The 12,256-nt window shown below is 33.0% G+C and overlaps 1 pseudogene; it reads right to left on the bottom strand.

The window, feature by feature from the left end:
* Positions 1–136: 136 nt before the first annotated feature.
* LOC149571034 (uncharacterized) lies at positions 137–6,920 on the bottom strand (annotated as a pseudogene).
* Positions 6,921–12,256: the final 5,336 nt, after the last annotated feature.

Below are 12,256 nucleotides of genomic sequence, written 5' to 3'. Positions count from 1 at the left end.
CTGACGTCACAAGTGCAACAGACACCCTGGCAATTGTGATGGCAGTTAGTGTTGCTGCTACAGCAACCCTATCGCAATGCTTGTGGTTGATGTCGCAATTGTGACAGATATAAAGTAAAACAAAACAAAAAATTCCTCAGTTATATTCAGTTTTCAATACCTACCCATATTGACTTTTGATTTCCTCCTTGTCTTCTTCATAATTTTCCCTTGCATTAAGGGCAAGTATTTGGCATATAAGCCAAAACAAAGAAGCATCTAAAGCCAGGAAGGCAGCTCCACCATATAAGCCAGTCTTTGCAGTTGGGCATTTTTTTGTGAGATCATGATGTACATTTCATGTTCTATGCAGACTCTTTGTGATTGTAAACCACATCATCAAGGCTTCTGCAAGAAAAGAGATGACCCTGGTATAAAGATACATGATATTAGCACGGGAAAACACATTTAGCTATCCATACACCCTTTTATCTATATCCAAAATTGAAAAGGTTAAAGTAGTAAGTTATTTCAAACAACTAGTTGATTAAACTCCACTGGCTCATCTCACATTAAATTATAACAATGTTATCCAATCCTTGAATTTTCTCTTCCATTCAACATTTACGTCCTCAAACACCTAAACAGGGAAAAGAAACTAATTGTACACTGTAGACAAAGAATATTAAAAATGTGCTGACTAGTATATTGAAAATGCACCTATCATTTTTCTATTTTCTTTTTATGATTCCAAACATTGATGATAAAAAATGCTAACATGGTTAAATTCAAAAGCTATCAAGACATATGTTTGTGATTACTTACACAGCAATAGAAAAAAACACCACCAGAGAAGTGGTCCTCTAGAGAGCGTAAACATGAATAGCTTTCCCTTTGTAGGGATAAAATACAGCTACAACCCCAAACACATTTGATAAGAATGACAATATGATTGAGAAGTTGCCCAATGCAATAGTTGGATCATAAGGGTATTTGCAGATGACAATGCCCTTCCCTATAATAGCGGTTCCTGAAGCAGGCTACAGAACACAAAGGAAGTAAAATATTAACTATAGCTTTGTAAAACTAAGTCAGTGTTTTCAAATACAAAGAAAAAAGGTTAAATTAAAATTTTTCTGCATACATAATCGAATAATCAATTTATTCTTAATACTAAAGCAGATTGGTAAAATGCAATGTGGTCCCTAGAAATTTCAACTAACAACAATCCCAATATACTTGATGTCATGCATCTTGCTACTAATGGGTAATTATATGGATATTGTAAAGAAAATGAGGAAATTCTTTTTTACAAGGAACAAATACCAATAAGAAATTTGTATTTATGGCTTGGAACAGAATTTGTTAACTAGTGGGATATGGGGGAACTAGTATCAAAAAACAACTACATCAAAACCAAGCTTTAGGGGCAAATTATTTTTGGAAAATTCATCATGAACCACATTTCAAATGGGTTAGAATCTTAAGAGAGATATACCTTGCAAACCTAAATAGGGAGGAAGCCTTAAGAATTACGAAATTTCCCAAAGGATCCTAAATATGGATCTTTATATCCAACTCTAGAAAAATAATACTAGACCACACCACATGGAACATAATGGAGGGAAGTAAAGCTTTATTTTGGGATGATTCATGGGGAGGATACCCATCATTAGACAACTATTGAATTCAGAAGGATGAAAAAAATGCCTTGAAAGATGGGGAAAATATGCCAAGGACAACATTACAATCTAGAGCCTAACCCTAAGAGTATGTTGAAATGGAAACAATTGGAAAGTCTAAGATTGCATTGAGAAGACATAGACAACCTAAATAAAATCTTCAAAGATAGGTTTTTCATTCTTAAACCAAGTAGTGATGAAATCATTTGGAATGGTGCTAAATCAAGAAAATACGGTGGGAAGGAAGCATACAAGGTAATCTCCAATCAACAAAATCAAACTGAATCTCAAATGCCAATTTAGTTATGCTAGAGAAAAGTGTCCCTATCAAAAGTGAGAGTCTTTTCTTCAGTGGTGTTACAATGGAAGATCTTGATTGCAAACAAGTTTAAAAGGTTTGGATTCCAAGGGCCATCAATATGCCCCATCTACCAAATGAATGAGGAGTATGCCAATCATCTACTACTCACCCATTTTTTTTCATCACAACATTGGCAGTGGTTGTGTGCAAAATTAGGGTGGCTCTATGCATTACCAAATGATATGTTGTCCCTTTTTCAATCATGAACATTAATAAACCAAGAGAGCTTATGTGGAAACTTGTGGATTATATCTCCCTCAATCCTTATCTAGGAATTGTGGAAGGAAAAGAATAACAAAGTCTTCCAAAACAAAGGCATGGGCATTATTTCATTGTTAAACAAAATAGAAGCAACAATAGTAGAAAGTTAGAAACAATGAATTCATGAATCTTAGTTCAATAATCTTCCCTAAAATTTCATACTGGATGGGATGGTTAAATTGGTTCGAACTCATTGTCCCTTGGGTTATAGGTAAAGGAGGGAAAGTTAGCTTGAGGAAAATAGATAATTGTAAATGGGCCTAGCCAGCCAATGGTTGTACATGTTAAACTTTGATGGAGCCCAAGAGGAAACTACAACCCATCAAGTGTTGGATGTATCATTCACTTTAGAAATGGAGAGACTGTAGCAAGGTTAGCACTACCCCTCGTTGAGGATACCAATAATATGGTGGAATTCAAAGCCTTACTAAAAGGATTATCCCTATGCCTAGAATTAAAGTTAGCAAAAATTAGAAATTGAAGGGAACTTGTTGATTGTGATAAATGTAGTAAGATCAAAGCTAACCCAAATTGGAGATTGCATTCTCTATTGGAAGTTGTGTTATCTTTTAATAACAAATTAGAGCAGGTTACATCTACCACATCTACAAAAATGGAAATAGTTTAGCGAATGGTTTAGCCAAGATGACTCTCAAGAATTGAACCCACAAAAGGACAAAGAGGAAAAAGGATCTTTGAATTCCTCAGATGCAGGAGTAATAGATCAAAATCTCCTTACTCTACTTTCTTTTCTTTTTTTGCAAAAGTGGTCATGTAGCTTCTAATGTTTCTCTACCAGTCTATCAAGATCAAATTTTAGGCTAGCAGAGTCAGCTCGAAATTTAGACTCATTTTCTGAACTTGTGTCTTTTTTTCAGCTTGAACTACTTTTAGAAACTGTCACTTCAAAAGATGTTTCTATCATACTTCAATATAAAACTCTTGGGTTTAGCTGCCCCTTATTTAGCTATAAGAAAAAATCATATTTCCAAATGAGACATTACATAATTGTAAAGCCTATTATTATTGTAATGTGCCATGTCCAATGCTTGTAGTAGAATGATTGACTTTTCTTTGTCATGATCTTGGGAAAGTAGCCTCTTCCAAAGATATGTCTTAACAACACAATGCAAGCTATATCTTGACACTAAGATTTGAATGCACAATAAAAATGATTCATTTTGAATATAATAAAAATAGTATAATGAACATGTACTGAAATATCATAGCACAAATTGTAATGTGCACTTCACAAGTGAAAAATTAAAGGCTGAACAATCTGGATGACAAATCTATATAACTACTGCTCTAAAAGCATTGCTATCCCTCAAGAGACAGTCAAGATATATGGATGACATTAGATAAACATCCCAAAGAAAGATTCAATTCATAGAAATCAAAGTAAATAAGAACTAGTAAAATCTTTTTTTCACCAAGAAATAATGCAGTCGAAGCACCACCCAGAAAACAAAATGCTCGTTCTCTGTGTACCTTGAATTAAGTTTTCAAGATCTCTTTACGTAAAGCCAAATAATAATTAAATTTCAAAATTTATGAAACTAAAGCAAATGTTAGATTTTACTGATCACTCATTAAATTGACAAAATACATAAAACAGATCACTTATTAAACAGAATCTTTGTATCCTGTGCTTTTCTCTAAGCTTGGCCTCAAGGATATAATTGTTTACTACAGGTGGAGAGACAATGGAAGAGTAGAGAAAGAGTTCTACCTTCATTAATTTATTAGTTGCTAATATAATTCCAAATAATGTGACATTAAGATCTAAATTTTAAAAGCAGGTGCATCATACATTTCACAAACCCAATTTAAAATAACTACAATATAATGTCAACTTGCCTGAGATTTTTAGTTTACTATGTACATGCATACAAATTTAAATGCTAATATATCACATACTGGCAAATGGTTTACTTTTATGAAAGATATATCTATCATTAAACTCCTTAGAGAGTGTGCAAATGATTTTAAGCATTAATTGTTTACAAACATTGTCAGTAAGGAATAGTTTGAACAAAGTATGCAGGTCACTGTTAAACCCACAATCATAGGTTAGGCATGAGTAGCTCTAGCTGGAATGTTATATTCAGTTGTCAATACCTGCCCATACTAACCTTTGATGTCCTCCTTGTCTTCTTCATAATTTTCCCTTGATTAAGGGCAAGCATTTGGCATATAAGCCAAAACAAAGAAGCATCTAAATTCAGGAAGGCAGCTCCACCATATAAGCCAGTCTTTGCAGTTGGGCATTTTGCTATGAGATCATGATGTATATTTCGTGTTCTATGAAAACTCTCTATGATCGTAGCCCACATCATCAAGGCTTCCACGAGAAAAGAGACGGACTTGGTATAAAGATACATGATATTAGCACCATGGTAAACTTTAAGAAAGTTGCCTCCACAAAAGGATATAAAATATTGGCGAATCTTTCATTATTTTGTAAAAACAAAATTATTTCTATTAGAGAATTTCTCAAATTTTTATTCTAAATATGATTAATATTGGCGATTATTTTTTAATCATATTTTTTTGTTTAAACTATTGACGAATCTCAATAATAATAGGAAGTTCATTAATCACTGTGGAATATTACAAATCAAAATTGAACATTTTTTTACCTTGTAGAATATTATGAGGATCATTACATATAGTTTAAATTAATAGTGAAAACTAAATATTAGTGACATATCCCTAAAGTAACTAATAATTATGATAATTATTGGTCAGTTCAATTTAATTTCTGCAATAATATATTATATTTAGGTGACTCAAATCTAATCATGTAACGAATATTGTGGCGAATATTTGAATTTAAAATTTTCAATAAAATAAATTATTGAGCAATTTTAAATATTCTAGAACCAAATTTTATAAAACTATGGCAATTTAGGTTGTATCAAATCTTAAGTTATTAGCCAAGTTACTAGCAAAAAAATTTCAAAATTAGCCAATTTGCGAATATTAGCCACTAAAATATACCTTGATTAGCACGGGCAAACACATTTAGCTATCCAGACACCCTTTAATTTATATCCAAAATTGAAAAGGTTAAAGTAGTAAGTTGTTTCAAATAGCTAGTTGATTAAACTCCACTGGCTCATCTCACGTTAAATTATAACAATGTTATCCAATCCTTGAATTTTCTGTTCCATTCAACACTTGCATCCTCAAACACCTAAACAGGGAAAAGAAACTGTCTGTACACTATAGATAGAGAATATTAAAAATGTGCTAACTAGTATATTGAAAATGCACCTATCATTTTTCTATTCTCTTTTTAAGATTCCAAACATTGATGATAAAAAATGCTAACACGGTTAAATTCAAAAGCTATCAAGACATATGTTTGTGATTACTTATACAGCAATAGCGAAAAACACCACCAGAGAAGTGGTCCTCTGGAGAGTGTACACAGGAACAACTTTCCCTTTGTAGGGATAAAATACAGCTACAACCCCAAACACAGTTGATAAGAATGACAATATGATTGAGAAGCTACCCAATGCAATAGTTGGATCAGAAGGGTATTTGCAGATGACAATGCCCTTCCCTGTAATAGTGGTTCCTGAAGCAGGCTGTAGAACACATAAAGGAAGTAAAATATTAACTGTAGCTTTGTAAAACTAAGTTAGTGTTTTCAAATACAAAGGAAAAAGTTAAATTTAAATTGTTCTACATACATAATCGAATAATCAATTAATTTTGAATACTAAAGCAGATTGGTAAAATGTAATGTGGTCCCTAAAAAAATTTGTTGGCTTCCAGCTACATCAAACCAAATCAAAGATGGAGTACTATTAAGCATGGGAATCGCATGAAAATGATTGTCAATTTATAGACATACTTCAATTATTTTGTATCATGTGCATGTGTTCTACCCATATGTTGCTTCTCTTGGCAATGTAATGATGAGAAGAGTTCACTAACATGGGGAGTCAAACTTACAGGGAGAAATGACCCCTAATAGATATATACTACACCCAAGGCAAGGTCCCTAAAGATGGAAACCAGATATTTGAGACATACTGCTTCAATTGGAAGTCTTCCAAATAGGGAAAAACAAAAATATATACTTAAGTATTATAAACAAGATAAAAGTTTCTCACACCCTGGTAAATTCTAATATAGATTGTATGAGGAAGATTTTGTAGGAGACAACTATTAATGTCAGTACATTTACACCAAAGTTTAGGGAATATGCATTATGTAGAATATTCATGACTTCTTGAGTAGAGTCAAAAAATCCTTATGTATGAATAAGAATAGCTAAAGATTTGCTAAGAATTTGAGAGTCATTCAAAGCATTCCATACTTTAGAATTTCAATTAGAGAAAGAAAAAATGTTTAATACTTGATAAAGTCTATGCTGTAAATAATCAAACAGATACAATCGACAATTCTAAAAGATGAGATAGGTAAACATTCTGCCTTATGAATACATTATTTCTAGAGCTATATAATTAGATTGGAAATTTTAAAAAAATATATACTTTTCTACTTGGATAAGGAAAATTGAGCATGAAGATAATACTTACCTTACCCATAATACTGCGCTGTCGACTTATTCCCACCCATTCATAAGTTTTCCCATCAAAATAGCGCACAGTTTTCATACCTACCCATATACCTTCACAAGAAAAAACAATAATGACAATAGGACTAGATTTGTATACTGCTTAAATAATCCATGATACAAAAAAGTGGAAATCAAAGTAAGGTTTGCAATTTTTTCTGAAGATTGAACTCTCCAATTCAGGCTCAGTTACAATGAGGTGAGACGATGAGTATGACATTTGTGGCCTTGATTATATTATTCATAAGCTTTCTTGTCTTTTCCACATTCCATGAGCATTCTATATTATTTGTCACAACCCACTTTATTAACTCATTATGTGAATAAAAAAATTGATTATTAACTAACTATTTATCTGTGTGCATTTGATGTTTTGATACAATGAACTAAATGTGATGACACTAAATACAAATTTATGTCAATTAGTATTTTATTATTTTACGAATATCCATGACCTGATATCTTGTTAGTCTAAATCTTTTCCATAGGTCCTCCTATTTGAATAATTTATAAATAAGATTGGTAAAATTGATTGTGTTTTGCAAATCATATACAAGCAATATTTTAATTATTTCTATTGACTTGAATTATGATCTTTTGATTCTGACATTGTCTAACTACAATCTATTGGCATGAGGTGGATGCTGGTCAGTCTTTTTCCCCTCTCACTTATTGAGTTAGGCATCATTTGGAAAAGGGAGGCTGATCATAATAGTGAGGAAATTGTACTGTAAATTTTAAGAACTTGTACACATGCATCAATCGTAAGTTGATTGTATGATAATGCAGGGTAGACATGCAAAGGTTTTCTCAAGTGTCATCACAAGTATCTGTACTCTCATTGCCTTTCTATCATTGCATGAGATCCAATGAAACATAGGGACTCATTGCTTCACTAGTTAATTATGATAATTGTATCATTGGTGATAATGCAGTCCTAAGATAGTGCTGAGATCCAAGGATGCAATAAAAAAGTTACAAGTTTAGAACTTCATGACAGTTCAAAGCATGATGCCTTAGATGCATAGGACAATAGTCTAAACATAGGAAAAAATAGAGAAATATTTAGTATCTTATTGAGCTTCACTTTGTTTCAAGAATAGTTTAATATTCTCTACTAAACAAGGCCAACCATGTGAAGGTGGAAGCTCATTTGGCCCCACCCCCCTCCCCCTAACATCACTCCACATTCCCCCTTAACATCTAACATTCATTCATTCTTTCAACCATTAATAAAATGTAAAATTCAATCAATATCACATGATAACATTCATTAACACATTAGATTCATTAGCATGCAACATTCATCAATATTCTGCATTAACACATAATTCATGAACATTCATTAGCACATAATTAAATTCATTGAGACATAAAATTCAATCATTATCAATTAAGGTATGTAGATGACAATCATTTCTTTTTTTTCTTTCTATTTCTTTTTTCTATGTAAGCTCTAAGAGGAGCATCAGTGTCATCATCAATTCCATTCTCATCAGTTGTTCTATTCTTTGTTCTTGATGATCTCAAATTCCTATGCTGTTGCAAAGGGGGGTCCTCTGCAATAACAAATAAAAGAGTTAAAGTAAAAATAATTTAAAAATAATTTATTATAATTGTTACAAGTATTTAATTATTTTAAATAACATAACTGTGGCACTCTTTACCTGATCTGACCACATCATTTTGTCTAGACTCAACGTCAGCATTCTCATGAACATCGACCCCTCGATCCTCTACAGTTGCTATACAAAATGTTACGTTAATCCAAACACCAATTGCAATTACATATAAAAAAATTAATAGCAAATGTATACCTCCACCACTGGGATGCACATCATGTGAACCTTCAACATCCATAGATTGTGTAGAAGGATTGTCAGGCTACATTCCAACATCCTACGCATTGTTATCATTGCTTGCTTAAAATAGATATACTCACTTTATATTGGAACTTAACATCAAATAGACTAATTGGAAAAGTATTAAATTTGAAATAAATTTCATTTAGCTTATTTACCTGTGGCTCAGATGTATCATCATTAGAACCTTCCACACTGATTTCAGCTCGTAGCCATTCAACCACAGCTCTATAGCCTTGTTGGAAGCCAATTCTCTTATCCTCTTCCGTGAGGCATCTCTTGAACTCTAAGCCCTGCATTTTTGCGTGGTATGGTGAATTTTACTTGCATTGTCTCATCAACCAATGGAGGGTAGTTAAAATATCAAAAGGAAATACAAAAGTTTCTAAAACACTTGGTGTCAAGGTTGGGTGTATGATGCCTTGAATGGTACAAGGGAGAAGTAACTAGTATGCAGCCTTATGTGATGAGTTGGGTCCATGAATTAAAGGAGTAGTTGTAACAGCAGATTAGTTCCTTGTTTGAAGGTGAATCAAGCCTTGAATGTTCTTGTGGAGAATAGAGGATTGGGGTGATAACTCGAATTTCTTAGTTGTTCCAAGGTGCTAGGAGTTTTTTGGTGCTTCCAAAGCATGTTACTCTGCATCATATATCGGTGTGGAGGAACACTGAGATCCAAGTTGAGGATCAGGAGCATAGACAAGCTAGTCTATCCTAGCATTTCCCATCACAATATATAAAAAATTTGATACAATTTTTCATTTACTAATACTTACAACTTGTGCTTGAAGTTTTGAAAAACCACCAGAGCCGAGCTTGTGTGTCTCGTGCTTTTCTAGTCTTGCCTTTGTTGCCTTTGATGTGTCAGGCAATCTATGAAAAGTTTGAAATATGTTAGATAGTATAAATATAGAGGTTAATTAATACATAATTACATTCTCAATAGTATCACATACCTTGCTATACTCTCTACTGGTGTAATATTATTTTTCTTGTCAGCTTTATACTTTCCATCCAAAATCAAAGCCTGCCACTTAGCCTCAGGAACATAGGACAGATGCTCGTACTTGGGGTTATCCTGTAAATGTTTTCTGTACTGGTCCCTAATATACTTCAAACATTAACCAGCTTTTTCAAGGAGCTTGTTTCTCTCGAATGCACGAGGTCCAAAGAGTTGGATCATGCTCTCCATAAGATCATCCTTGAATGGTTTGTCTTGGTTATTCCAACTTTAAGTAAAATTAAACATGTTAGACTCATAAATGAAGTGAAGCTACCTTTAATATAGTTCAAGAAATGGATGAAAAGGAAAACTATTCTAGCAATGATATGAAATCAAAATAGTGGTTTGGGATTTTAGTTAGGATATGATGTTTCACCAGGTATGCAAGGTGGGCCCGAATATTCTCACTCATCACCAAGCTTTTTCCCAAAAAACATCATTCCCTACAAAACAATCATGAGATCATTAGTCGATGAAGAGTGATCAAAAACTAAATTACTATTATATCACTATAGAATAATAATAACTTTAAAGTACTTGGAACTTTGGCTACTTTTAATGGAATGTCTTCATCGTCGTTGATGATCAATATGAGCATAGGAACATAGGAGCATCCAGGAAATGATGTTGCAGCTCCTATTGCAAAAAGTTTCATAAGTTTCATAAGTAAAAGTTTCATAAGTTTCATAAGTCTTTGTCACGAAGTATAAAAGAACAAATGATAATTGATGTTGAAAAGTTGTAAAAAAAAAAAAAAATTTGTTGTTGTCATAAGATAGTTATGAAGGGTAATTGGCATCCAAGGAGTCTTTGTTCAATTTGGGAGGTTGATAATAAGCACAAAAGGTAGTTTCTTTGTTAGGCAAGGGCTAATTAGGCCTAATTGATTGTAGAGATGGCCATACAAGGGTTCATCAGTCACAAGTTGAAAGGTTGATATTTGTAGGGGTTTAAGAACTCATTAAAGGGTATTTGAAGAGGTAAAGAAGTTACCATGGTGTTTGAAAAAATTGGAAGAAAAATGCAATTTTCTTGCAAGACAGGGCTAATAGGACAATCCTACAAAAGGCAATTTTGAAGATTGTATAGAGTTGATGCTTGGTAGGGGTTGGAACTCCTTAGTTATGCTATTTGAAGGTTATTGAGGCATTGGAAGGATCAGGAGAATCCTTGAAGATAGAGATTAAGTGTTGATTGCTTGAAGGGTGAATTAGGAGTGTTCCTAATGAAAGGGAAGTTGAAACATGGACAAAGTGAATTGAAAGTTGTTCAAAATGAATCAAGGCAGTGAACTTGTTACAAAGGAGTTTTTGGTTGATATCCTAAAGTTAGGGACTTCTTATTGATCCTTGAGTTGAACTCTAGTTCCTTGAGTGGATTCCAAGACATTTTTGAATCCTCGAGTAACTTATGAAGGGTGACTATTGGGAAGACGGAAAATTAGATATAGATCAAAGCCAATAATTACAACATAGTTTTGGCAATGGATATATATATATATATATATATATATATATATATATATATATATATATATATATATATATATATATATATAGATTGAAGATGATGAAAGCATTAATTACTACTAAGGAAGATCAAAGCAAGACAACTCCATTTATCATGAAGTAACTCATACACATTAGAATAGGAATCATACTTGATGTAAGTTTATAAGGCTCATTTGAAATATCAACTACATCACTGTAGATTTATTATCCCATTAACCATTCTATGAAATCAAGGACATTATATTAGACAATTATTTCATCAATAAAAGCAATATTTATTCACATCTCATTGCATGATCAAGCACATGAATATGGTGCAGGGCACCTAACCTAGGAGGTAGGGGAACAAGTACCTAGGAGGTAGGACACCTACCCACTCCATGGAAGGGTCGATTCAAGAAATTTAGGAAGTTATAACAAGGTTTTGTCCATACTTTAGTAAGTTGGCCCATGTTTGGTAATATTTTGTAATAAAGGCACATGTGAGGCCCATTAGCACTTTGGTGTGGTTATAAACCAAGTAACTCAAATGGGACCAAAATATCTTAGAATAGGGTGTTTGAGTCAATATAGGCCTAGAGAAATGACCATGCACTTGTTAAGTTCATTAGACTTACCGATTTGCAAAAATTGCAAAAATTGCCTAAAAGTTGCTGACAACTTTTAAAATGGTGATCGGTAATTACAAAAAGTTGTTGTTTGTTTGTTTCATGGTTAGAAATGGCTATTTGGTTGTTCCAACAGTCATATAGGCCTACAAATATGTCATTTGAGGTCTCAGTTGGAGGGAGAGATCAGGTTGTAGCAGATGCTTGGAGAAAATGAATAAAAACCTCTAATTTACTGGTAAAATTGTTGTTACAGTGGGTTGTATGGTTTTGTACACTACTTTCATGATTACTCGGCAAGTGGATTAGTGGTGGATGTGTGTTCATAAGGTTTTGTATTTGATTTGATTCAATTTTCAATTGTGGTTTGTGAGTTATTAGCATTTTTGTCC

Source organism: Cupressus sempervirens, chromosome 2, assembly GCF_028749045.1.
Source record: "Cupressus sempervirens isolate cs-2001-9-10 chromosome 2, ASM2874904v1, whole genome shotgun sequence".
NCBI classification, from domain to species: domain Eukaryota; kingdom Viridiplantae; phylum Streptophyta; class Pinopsida; order Cupressales; family Cupressaceae; genus Cupressus; species Cupressus sempervirens.
This window is presented reverse-complemented; position numbering and strand designations above follow the sequence as displayed.